This window comes from Acomys minous, assembly GCF_964271855.1.
Source record: "Acomys minous genome assembly, chromosome: 9".
NCBI lineage: Eukaryota > Metazoa > Chordata > Mammalia > Rodentia > Muridae > Acomys > Acomys minous.
The window spans coordinates 53,749,234-53,768,427 of record NC_140490.1 but is presented as its reverse complement, the minus strand read 5'-3'; the positions used below and the strand labels follow the sequence as shown (position 1 = coordinate 53,768,427).

The following is a 19,194-nucleotide window of genomic DNA, read 5'->3' as shown; positions in this document are numbered from 1 at the left end:
GGACTTCTTATAATACATCCCAGAATCACCAGCACAGGGAATGGTGCCACCCACGGTGAGCTGGGCCAGCCTACATCAATTAACAATCGAGGCAACTCCACATTGGCATGCCCACAGATCAGTGTGATCTGGACAGACTCTCAAGTGAGACTCCTTTATTGAGTGACTCTTGGCTGGGTGAAGTTGACCGTTAGCGCCAAATGGGACACTTGCATTATATTTGCCAAGTGTGAGTATAAGAACTTCTAACTACTTTCTTTGTCGTCAGTCATTACAACCCAAGTAAGAGCTTTGCAGAGAAAGGAAATCACTAAATTTGGACAGTTATCTGCTGGTTGGAAGCATAAGATTGAAAAAATTGGGCCTGGAGAGATATCTCAGTAGTTAAGTGCATTGTCTGCTCTTCCAAAGGACCCAAGTTCAATTCCCAGCACCTACATGACAGCTCACCACTGTCTACAACTCCAGTTCCAAGGGATCTGACACCTTCACACTAATGCACACAAAATAAAATTAAATAAATTATTTTTTTAAAGAGTGAAAAACTTTAGCCTTCTGCCATGCTTTCATTTCAGCCAGTGGATTTGGTCCCTCACACTAAATAAAGTAGCCTCCTGAATAAGTGGCACCATAGAAAATGACTTTTCCATTGTGAATCTCACAGGTTAACAGGCATCCCAGAAAGCAAAAAAAAAGTCCCTTCTTTTTAAATATTATGGACGCGATGGCCCCACATATTCTCATGTGACATTAGCTAAAAGAAATACTAAGAGGTTTTGGGAGGGCCCAAGCCCCATTTTTTAGTCAGGAGGAAGATGTAAGTGCCTGGTGAAGCTAAATGCTAGGGCGTTGTCGGGGGAGGGATGAGTAATCCAGGAATCTCCAGTTGGAAGTTATAGGCCTTCTTATTGTCTCTGCAGCCTTGCCCACTAAGTAGATGGTCGTGCAGCAGTCACTGGTCCCAGAAGAATCCTCAAAGTGCCTCCTCAGGATTAGAGTAGGATTCTAGGTCAGCCAAGGCATTTGCACAAAACCAGCTGCCAGAGATTTTGCATAAACTAGATTTCCAGGATTGAGAGAGACAGAGCATTCCCTTGCCAGGTCCTGCCATGCTACTTTGTGACTTGAAGATAGAAGGATGCGAAGAAATATAGGATTCATGGAAAGCAGGAATCTCGAGACTCAGCAAAGAAACTGAGTCTCTTTCTCAGGGCCTACCCCATTTTTTAGCACAGCCAAAGGACTCAAGGCCAGTCCATGCTGAGTGTTTGCCCCACAGAGCTGTGTAGTTGGGCTAAAATGTTTCAAGAATTCTCATTCTATAAAGAATGCACACAAAGCCCAGGGTATTCTGGGAAAAAATTCTCCCAATCCTTGTTACTCTAGGAACTACACAGAGAAGGAGGACACCAGGGCCAGCCATGGTCGTCCAGGTATCCACCTTCCTACACGCCATATTCACTTCTGGTTAATTATAGCTACCTCATTCTGTCTCTAGCTCTGCATGCTCTCCAGCAGGAAGAGGCTGAGATATAAGGGATGGTGCCTCTTTCCTCAGTCCTTCACGGTCAATTCATCATCCGCACCCCCAGGAAGCTGGATGTTTTAATATGTGAGAAGCTTCACATCAGCATCATTCTCTCCCGTTAACGATGTGCTCCAACTCGTCTACTAAGAAGTGTTCTGACTATTGACTATTTGTTCCAAAATCAGTGAACTCATACTACTGGCCGAATTGATGAAATAATTCAAATAAGCCAATAAGTTCATCAAAGAAGTGATAAAGCCACTGCCTTTATTCACCTAAATTTACTGATTATTTTTGCATGGTATGGACAAAATACACCACTCAATAGTTTGCTTTAGTTTACAAAAAGATTTTTTTTTTATGAACTTTCCCTTTCGTCTCAATCACTGCACTGAGCTGAGATTCGTGAGTTCATTTGAGTGAGGATGATAAATGTTGTTCTGAAGGGGACTCCACTTAAACAGTCTGGCAACTACACTGGGGGAGTCTGGGAGACAGGATCCTAGCCATGTGGAGATGAGCTCAGCAAACCTGTCAAGATGCTATATACATGGAGTGCGTTCGGAAGGCGCGGCACTGAACTCCATTGCTTAGGTCAGCCACGAGTGAGCAAGGGTTCTTTTTATATATATATATATATTTAAATATAATGTCATGCATTCTAGAAATTTCAATGTCAGCAAAGATATGCAATTTAGGCAAATATTAGGTAATCCACTCATGGGAAATGTAGCTGTGGAAGTGCAGAAAAAGGAAGCGAGGGGCGGAGAATGGATGAGAAGAAAGAGGGTATGCTAATGTTCAATATTCCTCCTTTATAATAATACTCTTCTACTTTGTTCCATTTTTAATTATGTAAATAAAGGTAATATGTGTAGTGTTATATATGCATATGTGTAAATAAGTACACGTTGGGTACAGTATAGCAGGTAGAAAAGGGAACAAGAAGGACTAAGCGCCAGCCGGTGAGGAGGAGCTGCATGCCAGTAACGAACGTGAGCTCTGCAGTAGGAGATGAAGCTCACTGGTTTTTCAGTTCTGCTATGGATTTTTCAGGTTTGGTGGTACATAAGTTCATAAAAAAATATATTCAATAGTGAAAGGATAAAGTGCACTGTGAAGCTTCAGAATGACTTTTCTAAGTACATAATTTGTTGAGATGTATAGAGTTTAGGCTTGGTTAATTTTGGTGTATGGGGTTCATTTTACTTGTAAATTATTTTATAATAAATTTTATTTTAAAAAGGAAATTAATACGGTCTAGTCACACATATGATGGTCTACCTGTGGAATTACTTACAAAATAAAAAGTAAGTAAAAAGCCATATTGGTCACTGTGACTTACTTTCAGTATGACTTAAAGGTATTCTGCCCAAGAATACACCAGGACACAAATTATTCTCAAGACATCTAGATTTATCTCAAGATATCAACACCTAGGTCTGCTGTGGCAAAATGGGGCAGAAATAGGACCAGAAAACACGCAAATGAAAAGATCCTCCTTAGCTAGGGGACTATATGTCATAGCTGAATTTTGTAACAGATGCTGACATTTGTTGATAGAGATCATTATGGGTTTGCATCTTTCTTGTAGCTAAATGCTTTGTTTCTATTTTCTTTTACATGAAGAACAATGTACAAATCCAGGTTGCACACAGATACTGTAAGAATTTCCATTTTGCCCACTTATTCTAATATAAGGTGCAGACAAGGACTTTCGAAAGTGGATTAGAACGAAATAATTTGGCATTGGTTGGCTTTTTATTTAACTGTACAGGCTGATCTCACAATCCCCCTGCTTCAGCCTTCTGGGTGTTATGGTGAGTGCAGCTACACACCCACACTTAAATCATTAATCAACTGATGTTAGGGGCCAGGGTCTCTCTATGTAGCCCTGGAACTCACTATGTAGACTACAAACTCACAAAGACCTGCCTACCCCTGCTTCCCACTGTAATTAATTGTATGCACCACCATGCCTGGTCCTTAGTTGGCATTTTTCATTTAAAAAAATGTATTGTAGGAAATGAAGTGCCATTTGCCACCAGGACTTGCCTGTTGATTGGTGGAGAGCATGGCCTTTGCTTCTTTTTCTTGTGCCTTGACTTAGTCTACACTCCAAACCTAGAGAGGCAGCTGTAACAAAATGAATTCTCTACTTCAGCCTGTGACTGTGTCTAACTGGGGACACTGTTCATATCTCCACAGGCACAATGGCTGACCTAAGTCACTTAAGTTAATTCAGACTTCAATACTGCAAGGTACATTAGCTTTCCCATCAACGGAACTTCACTTGCTCAGAGATTCTAAATAGTAAATTCCATCCCTTCCATCATAACCATTGGTGAAAAAAAAATAGCCCATTTGTTACCCAAATGGCCTTAGGAGATTAGAAATCTCCCCATGGCACAAATACCATAGAACCAAAGACTATAACAGTTGCTGTGTCCATACTTCAGACAGATGCGTGCATCCTACAGACATTTTCAGACAGATGCTCTCAAGCCTTCCTCTACATTTCCAACAAGGTTCATCTCAAAAATCAATATTAACATTTAAAAGAATTACGGTACTTTCTATGGTAGTTTGAATAGGAATGGTCCCCATAAACCCACGTGTTTGAATGCTTGCCTCATAGGAAGGACGGCCTTGTTGGAGTACTTGTGGCACACAGTCTCTGGCTGCCTGAGGATCAAGATGCAGAGCGCTCAGCTCCTTCTCCAGCACCGTGTCTGCCTGCACACTGCCATGAAGATAACGGAATAAACCTCTGAAACTTTAAGCCAGCCCCAGTCAAATACTTTCCTTTATAAAAGTTGCCATGGTGTCTCTTCACAGTAATAGAGACCCTAACTAAGACAGGACTTTCTCATTTGTAAAATATTTCTGAGAAATATTTCTCCAAGTGTTGTCTATGGACCCGCCAGTGGGCTTCTGAGGCTCTCTAGCTCAAAACCATTTTCATAATAAAGTGAAGGTGATAATTTACTTTTTCATTGTATTGACATTTACAGTGACAATACCAAGTGGTGGAGGAAACCACTGGCACCTCACTGTGAATGAAGGAAGAACATACAATCAAGCCAGCAGCCACTGCATCCTCTGCTGCCCAGTGCTCAGAGTAGGAGCCAGGTCTACTGTAGACTCTTTAAGGAATAAATATGAACTCACTGAATATTCTGTTGAACTAAATGGAGCTCGGCATAAAGCAATTCCCCTGACTATAAAATAACAACAAAAAGACACAACGCTTGCTTGAATTAGCCCCTGTCTTCATGGAATGCCACTGCTACTTGGCAAACAACCGATAGACTATCTATGGTTATTCAGTGTTTGTTATTTAGCACGTTTTTCTTTGAAAATTAATAAATGAGTCTTCATTTCAAAATTAACAACTAGAAAGAATTGTGGCTAATGACTAAAGTATGGGTTATACAATGGGAGCCAATTTCAATGCCTCTGATAATGAAATTCAACAGCAAAATCTGCTACTAAAAGTTTTTTCATCAAGCATCGATTTGCCCATTGAGGTCATCATCATACAGACTGCTGTGCTTTGATAGCTTTCAATACAGCCCAAGCTGTTACAAGCTCTAAGTCTCCAATTTTTTGTATCTGTTAAGGGACTCATTCAGTGTTGACAAGGATTTATTCAATGCACCCAGAGAAAAACCTGTCATGTTTCTGGGCAGAGAGACCTGACAGTGAATTGTGGCATCCAGAAGTCTCGATGGACCCCAGCAACTGACGCAAGAGTGTGAATGAACAAAGTCAACCAGAGAAGTGAGTCCATCCAGAACTATCCAAGAGCTATGAGGATAGAACTGTTCTCCTAGTGGGGCGTCTAAGAGGCTCACCCATCCTACATAGTAAGTCAGGCAGGAAAAACAATCAGTTGAAGAAATGGAGGGATGTATCTTCTTCGTGTCACTGCAGCATGTTCTAATGACTCCAGTGATGCTGGCTCCGGTGTCTTCAGTAATGCAGGTTTCTGATTTAGGCGGTTGAAAAAGGGGGTTTCCATAATTTATTACTAAGACTTTCAACAAGTACAGTCAGCCCTCAGTACTTGTAGATTCTGCAGCCTTGGGTGCAAGCAAACACAGATGGAAAACACTTGGGGGGAACCTCCAGAAAGCTTTCCCCCAAACAAAACGAATGCACCACATTTGTACTTCAGTGAATTTACATGATGGTCTGGTGTGTGGGTGAGTGTGCCTTGCAGTAGCCTCCCACAATCCCACAGTCAGCAGGTCAGCCATCTCTCTCTAGAGCTCATTGTTTGAACATCGTCACTCTCATGCCTCAACTGTGTGCCACATAGTCCATGATACTTGGCAATTTTTTGTCATCATCCCTTAATAAGTTATAACAGCCACTTCCATACCATTTATGTTGCATTAGGTATTATAAGTCCTCTAAGGATGCCATAAAGTATATGTTGCATGAGCTTTATGCAAGTATACGTCACTTTATCTAAAGGACTTAAGCTTCCATGGATTTGGGCACCAGAAGTGGGGAGTCCTTTAAATAGTTCCTCCCACTAACTTTAAAAGATGACTGCACCCCATATTAGCTTAAACTCTTTAGAGTGGAGCTCCCTGTCCACCACCATAACCATCAGATGAAGACAGAGCTGATGACAGAGGGGGACCCCATCAGTGATGGCAAGTACCTCAGCCTTCCAGGTAGGACATTCCCCTAACATCCAGACGGGTCCCAAAAATGTCCTATCTGTAGCAGCCTATGTTACTGCTGGGTGAGGCCTGGTTTTCTATTTTGCCCTCACAGTCTACAAAGTTATCCTTTAGTTAGTTAAATCCAGAGTAGAGACTGACTCCAGAAGTCAGATGCTTTTCATTAGAACACGGCCTGGGGCTAGGTCTACTCAATTATAAGGTGAGGCTGCTTTAACTTCCTTAACTTCCTCCTACTGAATTAACCCTGCAGCTGCTGAGAGCAGCCTTCCTGATGACAGCCTTCCCACTGTCCCAGAGCCTCAGGCCACTCTCAGATTTCTACATTTACCAGTCATTTTCTTTTTTCTGCTTTTGTGGAATTTTATATTTATTTATTTGTTTGTATGTGTGCAAATCTGCATGAGCACATGTGCACCACTTGTGTTCATGGGCACTTGGAGGCCAAAAGAGAGTGTCGGGTGCCCTGAATTTAGAGTTTCAGATGGTTGGGAGCTCTCATGACGGTTGTGGGAACTGAACTTGGGACCTCTACAAGAGCAGCAAACACTCTTAACCATGGAGCCACCTTTCCAGTCCCTGGATCAGTGGTTCTCAACCTTCCTAATGCTGTGACCCTTTAATACAGTTCCGGGAGGGGAGGGGACAGTGGGCACGACCCACTGGTTGAGAACCACTGTCCTACAGTAAGGCTTAAAGTCCTCCATACTGCCACCTCTTCTGGAAAGCCTTCCTGGGCAGCCCTTCTCCCCACCATACAACAAACAGATGCTGGATGGATCCAGTATACGTCAGTCCTCCATGATAGATATTGCTATGTTATACCCTCTCCACCTGGTACTGACAATAAAGCCTATGTCACTGGGGACTGTTGCTTTACACATCTTAAGTACAAAACACCTTGCAAAGAAATACAGAAAAAAAAGTCTCAAGATGTGTTGAAAACTCTGATGCCACCAACGAGTACAAGTCACTAGGCATGCCCCATCCAACCATCTCTCCATGACTTAGTTGGGCTCTTTTGTTGGATTACATTAGCCCAATGCACAAAATCATCTCTCAGCATATGGATGTGAGATGTAACAAGGAAAAAGAAAAAAAAAAAACAACCTGTGGAAATCAGAGTTGAGCCATGACTCTGCCAAGCCATGGAGAACTGCAGCTGGAGGGTGTCTGTAGATTAAAGATAGCTCCAGGCCTGAGCATCATGTATGGAGAACTTTCCCAGGATGCTCTAGATAGCACGCCATAGCTTTGTCATGGCTATGCGTTACAGGCACCACCAGTTCTTTATTCTGTAGCATTTATTCTTGTCTTCACTCCATGTTTTCTGGTTCTTCAGAACATCAAATATTTCCTAACATCTCACATCTCCTACCTCTGCCCCACGGTTTACCTAGACACACACACACACACACACACACACACACACACACACACACACACACACACACACACAGAGCCCTGTAGCTTTTCTTTGCAAGCATAACTATTCCAGGCTCTTCCTGTGTGTTATGATGTACAGTCATGCTGCTGAAGTTACAAAACTCTAAAGCTGGTTAAGTTTCTTTTCCAAAATGGTGTAGTATTTTCTTCTAAGAGTCAAATATCCTCTCTCATATCCGTGTGATCACTTGGGGTTGCTTAGAATCTAGTCCAGTGCAACACTTTGTAACAAGCTGTATACTTCTATTGCTTAGGAGAAAATGACAAGAAAAAAATTCTGTGTCAACCTCCTTAGAGCTCCCTCCCGGCCATCCTCACCCCCAGAGCTGATGACAGTGGGGGATCCCATCAGTGACAGTATCTTGAGAACCTACAGCAAATAAGAGGCCTGGGAGTTCTAGGCAGGACTTCTCTAGCACCCAGACAGGTCCCAAAAGTGTCCTATCTGTAGCAGCCTATGTCAATGCTGGATAAGGTTGTTTGTTTGTTTGTTTGTTTGTTTGTTTGTTTGTTTGTTTTTCAAATATTCACAATACATGGCTGACTGAACCCAGGGGTGGCATCCACAGAGAAGGACCCAACAGAGGCAGAACTCAAAAAAGGGCCAACTCTAATTTCCCCCAGAATGAAGACCCTAATCCACGCAGTTAGCCTCCAGCCAGAACCCAGGCCAGCTGTGAATCCACTCCACTTACACCAGCTGCTCCTCTCTGACCCAATGACCTGCAAAACGGTCAGTATCACATGACAGACACAACACCTGTTTGCCTAGAGGCCCACGTCATCATGGGTGACAGCTATCCTCAGCTGTATGAGGAACCTTCAGTTTGTCCAGAACAGTCAGTATTATTAAGATTCTCCTGAGCCTTCTAGCTGGTATTGCATACCCGCCTCTTCTGCAGTCCCCAAGCATGTTCAGTTGGAACAATCCAGCTGTCATGATCTCCCAGGATCCAGCAATCTGCTCTTAGTTCCATCGTCAAACCCCACTGACACACTTCTTCCAGTGTTCCAAACTACTTCAGGTGTCCTTCCAGGCATTTCCCCCCTGCAATTGGACAAGTAGGCTGGTGTGACTGGCCAGAGGACCCCAAGGACCTGCCTGTTCCTGCCTCCACAGCACTGGGAATACAAGAGCATGCAATTATGCCCAGCTTTCTGTGCAGGGGACCTAGGGACCAACTCAGTTCCACCTAGGCTTTACTGGCTGAGCCATCTCTCAGCCCAGCACTTCTTTTTCTTACAGAATGAAACACGTGGTGTGAACAATTAAAACCTCAAGAACTGTCTCTGAATGCAGAGTCAATCTTTACATTTTAAATATGCTAAACAAGAAAAAACATTTAAGTAGAATATTTTACCAGTGCATGGACTTTCCACAGAACAATTCAAGCATCAAGCAGTATTTTAAATCTAGAGATACTTACTATTCCTGCTCACTCGAGAAACTGGTCACTAGAGTTTGTGGAGTTCCTGGTCTTCTGCTTCCTATCATTTCTTCAAGCCTGCATTCCCACCTTATGACTCTAGAAGTGAAAAGTGAAAAAAAATCATACAAAACTTTAAGACATGGTGATGGTTGTCCATTTCATCACGGACATTTATTCTTCTAGGCCTCTCTTCATTGCAACTACGTTCCCTCCCCATCCCTCCTCCTCCCTCCCCATCCCTCCTCCTCCTCCCCATCCCTCCTCCTCCCTCCCCCATCCCCCCTCCTCCCTCCCCATCCCTCCTCTCTTCTCACAATGTCTCCCCAGGAGAAGTTACGTAACACTTTAGTGATGGTTAATTTTACGAATCAGCTTGACTAGATTACTGGAGCCTCAGACTTCTGGTTAAGCATCATTAGACTTTTCTCTGTGACCTTTCTGAAAGAGATTAGGGGATGAATGAGTGAAATGAGTCAATAGATTGTCCTCTTAATATGGATGGGTTTTCATCCAACCTATGAGGGTCCCAATAGAACAAAGGGCATATAAATGGGGATTCTTCTTCCAATAGAGGATGGAACTGAGACTGTGGTCTCACCTCTGAATGGGACTTAAATTGGGATTTATATCATCAACACTCCTAATACCTGAGCCTTTGGACTTGAGTTGAGTCACAGAGTATGACCTTCTTTTGGTCTCTACAATAGAAGGAAGACTCTGAGCATCTCAGTCTCCATCAACACAGTAACTAATTCCTTATTAGAAATCTTTTAGGTTAATTCAGTTGCTTCTCAAGCAATCATAATCTTATGTCTCTAATAAGCCTATTATATACAAATTCAAATTTTTCTAGTTGAAAAATGTACTTAACGTGTTTGCTGGCTTGGTTTTTGTAAACCTAACACAAATATAGTGTTATCTGGAAATAGAAACCTCAACTGAGAAAATGCCTCCATCAGATTGACTGTGGGTAAGTCTGTGGGGCATTTTCTTAGTTACTTATTAATGTGGGAGGACGCAGCTCATTATGGGTGGTATTAAACCTGGGCAGGTGGTCATGTGTTGTATCAGAAAGCAGGCTGAAGATGGGAACAAATACTGAGACCCAAGCCAGACATTATGAAGAGAGTGAGAGTTGCTTAGAACACTCAGCCCTAAATGGGATGTCTCTACCAAGCCCCTCCCTTCAGGGCTCAGTGAACCCCGGAGAAGAGGAGGCAGAAAGAATATAAGAGGCAAAGATGATGAGGAACACCAAGAAAACAAGTCCCTCTATATCACCATGGTGAAAACTCATACGAACTCACAGGCACTGAAGCAACATGCACAGGACCTACCTGAGCCTGCTCCAGATCCTCTGAGCTTATAGTATAGTTGGAGGTTGTTCTGATAGATTTTAATGCTGATTACTGCTTGCTGTCTCTGTCTCACTGCACATTACCTAACAGCCTAACCAATAAAAGGCCATCACACCTGGGCAGGGCAAATGGGATAGACATGGCTAAGGTTCCCAGGCTTAGGGAAAGAGAGAGAATCTTGAGAGGAGGGACCAGAGGAGAAGAGAGGAAGAAGGAGGCTGTGTCATGGGTTAAGTGGGAGAGAAGCACATGGCCTGCATAGATGGAGACTTGGCCCAGATGATGATAATTAGAAAGTATTTGGGATTATGGATGGGAGGTAGCTTGATAGGAATTATTAGAAGCAGATGGCATGGGATTGAGACAAGTATTCCATACCTGTCCCACTATGGGAAGTAGTTTAGGGGATTAATATCTGCCCTGCCCCAGGTTAACTAAGGCTATGTTAAAATATAACAGGTGTCTGTGTCTTGACTGATTGCTAGCGGGTTAGAAAATACTGCTGTAATAATAATTATAGGCCTAATAATAAACATTATTAGGCCATACTGGTAATTTAACAGCAACATAGTATGGCTTCCAGTTTAGTGCTCTTATGGGATTCTGAAGTGTGTAAATGATTCTTGTGCCTTCTCTTGGGCTCTTTTCCTTCTGCTTGTTTGTCTTATACAACTCTGATGTATTTTATTATATTTTATAGTTTTCCCTTAGAAGCCTGTTTGTTTTCTAATGAGACAGAAAGGGAGTGGATCTGGATGGGAGGGGAGGTGGTAAGAAACTGGGAGGAGTAAAAAGTGGGGAAACTAAAATCGGGGTATATTACGTGAGAAAACAATCTATTTTTAATAAAAGGGAAAAATTTTTAAAAAAAGAAGGCTGAAAAAGTCATGGGGAGCAAGCCAGTAAGCAGCACTCCTCCACGGCCTCTGTTTCAGTTCCTGCCTCTAGTTTCCTACTTTCAGTTTCTGCCTTGACTTCCTTCTATGATGGCCTGTGATGTGAAAGTGTAAAGCAAAAACCCTTTCTTCCTCAAGCTGCTTCTGATTATGGTGTTTTATCACAGTAATAGAACCCTAAGATAGCTATATAACCTACTAAATGTTCTCTCTTTTCAGCACCGTAGAACCAAGTAGAGTATTGGGTTTTCATTCAAGTGCAATGGCAGTTTAATTCTCCCATTGAACAAGACAGTGTGAGGATATGGGGTGTGGCTTGCTGTGGTTGTCTTGTTCCTGTGAGCAGAGCTGAACGGTGAAAATAGCCCAGGGAAGAGTCTTCCAGTTACCTAAGACAGCACAGTATTTTCTGGGATTGGCTAGAGTTCTGTATTCCATGGCTTCCTTTATATAATCTTTTTTTGTTTTTATGATGACAAGGTCTCATGTAACCCAGGATGACTTCAAATTTACTCTGTAGCTTAAACTGTAACCCCCGCCTCCAAGTCCCACATGCTTAGATTACAGGTGGGTGCCAACCTGACTGTTTTTGTGCAGTGCTGAAATTGAAATAGAACTTTCCCACATTCCTTTAACTTTCCTTTGCTCTTTCTTGGCTTCTGTATAAAAGAAAAGGAAACAACATCTTTTTTTTTAACATTTTTTTCTCCTTTATTAATTTATTCTTGTTACATCTCAATGGTTATCCCATCCCTTGTATCCTCCCATTCTTCCCTCCCTCCCATTTTCCCCTTATTCCCCTCCCTTATGACTGGTCCTGAGGGGGATTACCTCCCCCTGTATATGTTCATAGGGTATCAAGTCTCTTCTTGGTAACCTGCTGTCCTTCCTCTGAGTGCCACCAGGTCTTCCCCTCCAGGGGACATGGTCAAAGGTGAGGCACCAGAGTATGTGAGTATATCCCACTTTCCACTCTACTGTGGAGAGTGTTCTGTCCATTGTCTAGATCTGGGTAGGGGTTTAAGGTTTACCGCCTGTATTGTCCTTGGCTGGTGCCTTAGTTTGAGCGGGACCCCTGTGCCCAAATCTGCCTATCATAATGTTCTACTTGTAGGCTTCTAGGACCCTCTGGATCCTTCTACTTTGCCATTCTCCCATGATTCTCTCATCTAGAGTCCCACTAGAATTAAAAAAAAAACATTTAAAAAAAACACAATTAAATTCTCTAAGTTTATAGAAAATTCAAGAAAATTCTTGAATGGTCTATGCAATAAAAAAAAATAGTACTCCTTGGTTTCATTTTTGGGTTTTATTAATTTTGTTTTTGTTTTCTATACAGAATTTCATTGGGTAGCCCAGGTTTGCATCGAATTCACAATCTTCCTGCCTCAACCTCCCCACTATTGAGATTTCAGGTGTGTTCTACTATACTTTGATATTTTTTAACTTCTACTTTGCTTGCTTGCTTGCTTGCAACAGGCTCTCACTATATAGACCTGGCTGGCCTGAGACTTACTATATGTCCTAGTCATTTTTGTCAATATGACACAAGTTAGAGTTTGGGAAAAGGAAACCACAAGTGAGAAAATTGCCTCCATCCCATTGGCCTGTAGATAAGTCTGTAGGGCATTTTCTCGATTAGTGATTGATGTTGGAGGGCTTAACTCACTATGGGCAGTGCCCCTCGAGCCAAACAATCCTCGATTGTGTAAGAAAGCAGACAGAGCAAGCCGTAGAGCAAGCCAGTAAGCAGCACTCCTCCGCGTTCTCGGCTTCAGTTCCTGCCTCCCCGTTCCTACTTGAGTTACTGTCCTGACTTCCTTCCGTGATGATGGAGGTGTGAGCCAAATAAATCCTTTTCTCCCAAGGCTGCTTTTGTTCATGTTTGTTATCACAGCAATAGAAAGCAAACTAGAATACACTAGAATACAATGTAAACCAGACTGGCTGAAACTCACAAGGGTCCAGCTGTCTCTGCCTGCCTCTGCTTCCTGAGTGCTACAGCGATGGGCATGTGTACCACATCAGGCCTTATCTTCTTGTTGTTGGATAAAGAAACAGCTTTAAATGAGCCGTGTGTGTGTGTGTGTGTGTGTGTGTGTGTGTGTGTGTGTGTGTGTATGTGTGTGTGTGTAGAAAATGTCTAGTATAGAGGACAAGAAGAACTCAGGAAACATATAGAAGCTAAAACCTTTCTCCCACATCTGTCTCACCTCCATTTAGGAAGCTAGCTCCCTCTACCAAGCTCTTCAGTGTAACAAAGGGCCTCTGTTCAAGGCTTCTTTGCTGCTCAGTCTTCCTATATGATTGCTGTAATGACCAGCAATATATAAATATTTATAACTCTTGCCTTAGAAATGTTAAAATTATGGTTTAAGGGAATGAAATACTTTGCCCAGGGACAAGATGTTAAGAAGTAACAGAGGGAGGGCTGCTGCCTAGGGTCAGCTCAGTTCAAAGCCTTGCCTTTTACATGTCACCACACCATTCTTCATAACTCATGCTTGCATTATGTTTTATAAGCTCATCTACATCTTAACTCACTTTTATTGTCTTAACAACCCCACGAATTATTAGACCCATTTTATAGGTGAGACTACTGAAGCCCAAAAAAAGGTTAGACATTTACTGTTGACCGCATGGCTTATTCAGCACTTCCTGATTTTTATTAACATTGTCATGGCACTTCTAATTTCAATTATTGTAATTAAGTAAGCATAGCACTGACAGAGGGTATCGTCTGCAGCTACATCTGTGAACCTTTGGTGTCTCTTTGCCAGCGGTTTCACGGCCAAACAGTTCATCCCATCACTCAACACTATCCTTCACGCAGCTACAACATAAATCCCTCAGCACTACCAGACAGGTCCTGGCCAGACACCTGGACCTGCCATGCTTGACTGTCTTTGTGTTCTTTGTTTTGTGTCAGCATGACACAAGTCTGAGGCATGTGGGGAAGAGGGAACCTCAACTGAGGAATTGTCCATACCAGCTTGGCCTATGGGCAGGCCATCTGATGCATTTTCTTGCTTGATGATTGATGTGAGAGGACCCAGATCACTGTGGGCAATGCCACTCCCAGGATGGTGGTCCTAGGTGCTGTAAGAAAGTAGACTGTACAAGCTACAAGGAGCAAGCCAGTGAGCATCACTCTTCCATGGCTTCTGCATCAGCTCCTTCCCCCAGTGCCCACCCTGAGTTCCTGTCCTGATTTCCTTCCATGATGAGCTGTGATGTGGAAGTGAAATAAACTCTCAGCTCCACAAGTTGTTTACAGCCATGCTGTTTCATCACAGCAATAGAAACCCTAAGGCAGTCTTTAAAGCATTGTCTATGCTCTAGCCTTTCCCAAGACAGCCCCCTTCCTCTCTATCCAGATAATCCTTGTTGTGTCAATGTCCATCTCAGAGTCAGGAAGAGTATCTTCTCTCCTAGCCACAAACATTGCCCCAGCCACAACTACTGTAGTGTTTATTTTCACTCCCCTACATGTCAGATATTTCTAGTTTTCCTCTCTCTCTCTCTCTCTCTCTCTCTCTCTCTCTCTCTCTCTCTATTTCATTTTGCAATGCTGGGGACTGAACCCAGGGCCTTGAGCATGCTGTACTGGGTAGGTGTTCCACTCCTGAGCCACATTTGCAGGCCCCTCTCTTGTGTTCACTTTTCCCCCTCTGAAGGAGTTGGGAGCGCCAACCTATATAAGCTCTTTGAGTTCAAAGACAAAAATCACATGATCCTTTATGCCTTTTCCTCACATAGAAGTACTTGGGCTCACAGAGTTCATGGCCTAATGCACGCTAAGGCAGCGTTTGAGTTAACTGAGCCAGCAGTGCCCTAGTTAAGAGTCTCTTGTCCCTTATTATTTGGCTTCGCTTGAAAGCTTGCCAAGTCCTCATGACCTTCCTTTGAGTCACCGGCTTCTCGCCCTCCCATTTTTCCAGGCTTATTTTTTCCACTGACCTGATGTTCTGATGTGCCCTGTGCATATTCTTCATTTGTCTTAACGTCTGCTCTTTCACAAAGCCGAATGTGAAGTGATCCATGCTTTTGCTGGCACAGTCCACTCTGTCCCCCACCACCCCCGTCCTAACTAAGCTATTCATGTGGAGGAGGCTTTTGATCCAGAATACAGATATTCAGTCACACTTTATATAACCAGAGACCATGCAAGGTGGTTATATAAACTCTGGTCTTGACTTGAATAGCCAGACAACAGTCTCTGCAATTTGACTTAAACCATGTTGTCAGCTTCCATTCACTTCTGAAGGGCTGGGTGTCACTGGTATCCTACAATATCACTGTCAAAGAGACCTTTGCGCACATCACAAGAGAACAGTTGGGGGTTCATAGGCATCATGCACAGTCCAATGCCAGCTAAGCTGTATATGGTGGCACATCATCTGCAATCCCAGCACTCAGGCAGGAGGATTGTGAATTCCAGGGACAGCCTGAGCTGCAGAGATCTTTTCTCAGGGCTTGTAAGATAACTAAGTTGGTAAAAATGCTTGCTTTGCACATAGAAAGAGCTCAGTTCCCTATCCAAAACTCAGTGCTGGGCAGGAGTAGATGGGCAGATCCTTGGGGCTCCCCGAATAGATTGCCTAGCCTAGTTGGTAAGATCAAGGCCAGTAAAAGAGAGCCTTTCTGAAAACAAATGTCATCACAGATGCATGGATGATATAGTGGCTTGAAGGAGAATGTTCCCCCATAGGCTTAGATATTTGCAACACTGGGCCCCCAGTCGTTGGCATGGTCTGAGAAAGCCGAGGAGGCGTGGCCTTGTTAGAGGAAGACCGTCAGGCAGGTGAAGGCTTGAGAATTAAAGCCTAGTACCATTGCTAGTTCAGTGTCTCTGCTTCAGGCTTGCAGTTGATCTCTGACGTTTTGGCTTCCTGCTCCTGCTACCATGCCTGTCATTTGCTGCTACGCCACCCTGCCATGATGGACTCTCAGACCACAAACTCTTTCTTCCTTTAATTGCCTTGGTCACGGTGTTTTATCAGTTACTTTTTTATAGAAAAGTGTGACTAACACAGAAGTGCCCAAGGTTGTCCTCTGGCTCTTGTATGCATGCACATACATTTGCACATACACGTACCTGTGTACATACATGCACAAACACACACATACACACACACACACACACACACACACACACACACACACACACACACCACAAATGAAAATTTGTACCAGAAATCAATATAATAATAAAGGTGAACTAAAAAATAAAAAATAAATACAATACCAAGTAAATGATCACATTTTGAAGTCTGACAAAGCAGGTGACATTTTGTTGTTGTATAACCATTTATTCTGCCAAGGACTACTTTCTAACATGCATTCTCTTTCACTTAAATGTGGAAATTTGGAATGCTTCCCCAAGTTCATAGAAAGAAGTAAAGAAATGACAAATAGAGACACTAAGGAAGCAAAATAGAAACAGACACAAATCCACAAACACCCTTTCTGGTGGGCCATGGCAAGCTTAGAAGCCAATTTGCTGTCATGGGTTTCTGGGTCCTGCTGTATGTTGCACCCCAGGCTTAGCTTTGCCATACCTCCTTTGGCCGCTCAAAGGTGGTCATGCATGGTTGGAATTACTTGGTCTTTGTCCTCGTGTTTCTACTAGCATGGTTGGCCTACCCATTTCTCCGAGAACTCTAGAATTTTGTGTACATCAGGTTTGTGCCATGGCATTGGCCAACTGAGCATGACATATGCCACATCCCTAACTAGCAACATGGAAGTCAAAGTGGCTTTAGTCCTAGTTGCCTACCGTGGGGGAAATGTACCTGTTAAGAAATGAGAAAACTCCTGCCTCTTATATGTTGAAATGAACAAAGGAAAAAGTGGGTGGCCATCTCGGAGATCTTGCTAGTGATATGAAATTTGGAGAAGTCTTTCAGCCAGGCTAATGAATGAGTTCATGCATGTTTGCAGGTCAATCACCTTAGTCAGAAAAGGGTATCTTCCAAAATTAACAAGTATTGTTGCTATAACATCCCTTGAGAGAGTTTTAAGGGCTAGCCACAGAGAATATAATTAACCTCTCCACCTGAGACTGCTGGACTATAAGCAATGGAAGCAAGCACAAAAAAAAAAATAGACAGATTAAATAATAGTTGAACTGTGTTGACCTGAAGCCGCAAAATAGCATTAATTCCACAACTGGGTCAGCTGCGCACAGTTATTACACAAGGAAGATGGCTACTCTCTCCATCAAACAAAGAGTGCATTGGCTCTATCCTCATTCCTATGACAAAATGCCTGGCAGAAGCAACTAAGCTGGGGAAAGAGATTTACTTTGGTGCACATAATGTCTTAGTTAGGGTTATCATTGCTGTGATGAAACAGACCACAACCACTAGCAACTCGGAGTCGAGAGGGTTTATTCTGATTACACATCTATATCCTAGTTCATTATCAAAGGAAGCCAGGGTTGGAGCCCGGAGGCAGGAGCTGATGCAGAGACCACAGAGGAGTGCCGCTTGCCTGCTTGTTCTCAACTCACTTTGCTATAGAACCCGGGACATTGAGCCCAGGGGAGGCACCGCGCACAGTAGGCTAGGCTCTCCCACACCAATCACTACTTAAGAAAATGGGCTTGCCAGGCCTTAAGGTCAACAATTAATAAATGGGACCTCATGAGGCTGAGAAGCTTCTGTAAGGCAGGAGACACCATCAACAGAACAAAGCGACAGCCTACAGTCTGGGAAAAGATTTTCACCAACCCTTCATCTGACAAAGGTCTAATATCCAAACTATATAAAGAACTCAAGAAATTAAACACCACCAATCCAAATAACCCATTTTAGAAAGGGGGCTCAGAACTAAACAGAGAATTCTCAACAAAGGAATATCAAATGTCAGAGAAACACTTAAAGAAATGCTCAGTGTCTTTAGTCATCAGAGAAATGCAAATCAAAATGACTCTGAGATTCCATCTTACACCCATCAGAATGGCTAAGATCAAAAATCCAGTTGACACCACATGCGGGTGAGGATGTGGAGAAAGAGGAACCCTCCTTCATTGCAAACTAGTACAACCACTTTGGAAATCTATCTGGTGCTTTCTCAGAAAAATGGGAATAGGGCTTCTTCAAGACCCAGATATTCCACTCCTTGGAACATACCCAGAAGAAGCCCCAGCACACAACAGGAACATATGCTCAACCATGTTCATAGTGGCCTTATTCATAATAGCCAAAACATGGAAACAGCCTAAGTGTCCCTCAGTAGAAGATTGGATAAAGAAACTGTGGTACATTTACACTATGGAATACTACTGAGCTATTAAAAATGAGGAATTTCCAAAATTTGTGGACAAATGGATTGAACTAGAAATGATCATAATGAGTGAGTTCACCCAGAAGCAGAAAGAGTCAAATGGTATATACTCACTTATATCTGGACACTAGGCCAAGGGGCATGTCCTATGAAAGGCTTCACTTACCAGGAAAGTGGGTCAGAGGGGAGGACATCCTATTGGGACTTTAGGTGAGAGAAGCATGGGAGAATGGGGAAAAAGAAGGATCCAGAGGGTCCTAGAAACCTACAAGAAGAACATTATGATGGGGGGATCTGGGCCCAGGGATCCTGCTTAAACTATGGCACCAGCCAAGGACAATACATGCAGTAAACATTGAGCCCCTACTCAGATCGAGCTAATGGACAGGACATTCTCCACTGTCGAGTGGAGAGTGGGGTCTGACTTTCATGCGAACTCTGGTGCCCCATTTTTGACCACTGGTGGCACTCAGAGGAAGGATAGCAGGCTACCATGAAGAGACTTGATACCCTATGAGCATAAACAGGAGGAGGAGGTCCCCTCAGTCA

The 19,194-nt window shown here is 43.1% G+C and overlaps 1 long non-coding RNA gene across 1 annotated transcript in view; it reads right to left on the bottom strand.

The window, feature by feature from the left end:
• Nucleotides 1-9,412: 9,412 nt before the first annotated feature.
• The window catches only part of LOC311604755, a 99,980-nt gene continuing 90,198 nt past the window's right edge, over nucleotides 9,413-19,194 (bottom strand). The window contains exon 4 of the long non-coding RNA XR_014781653.1: nucleotides 9,413-9,539. This is a non-coding gene — a long non-coding RNA (uncharacterized lncRNA). The remainder of the gene's footprint in view (nucleotides 9,540-19,194) is intronic.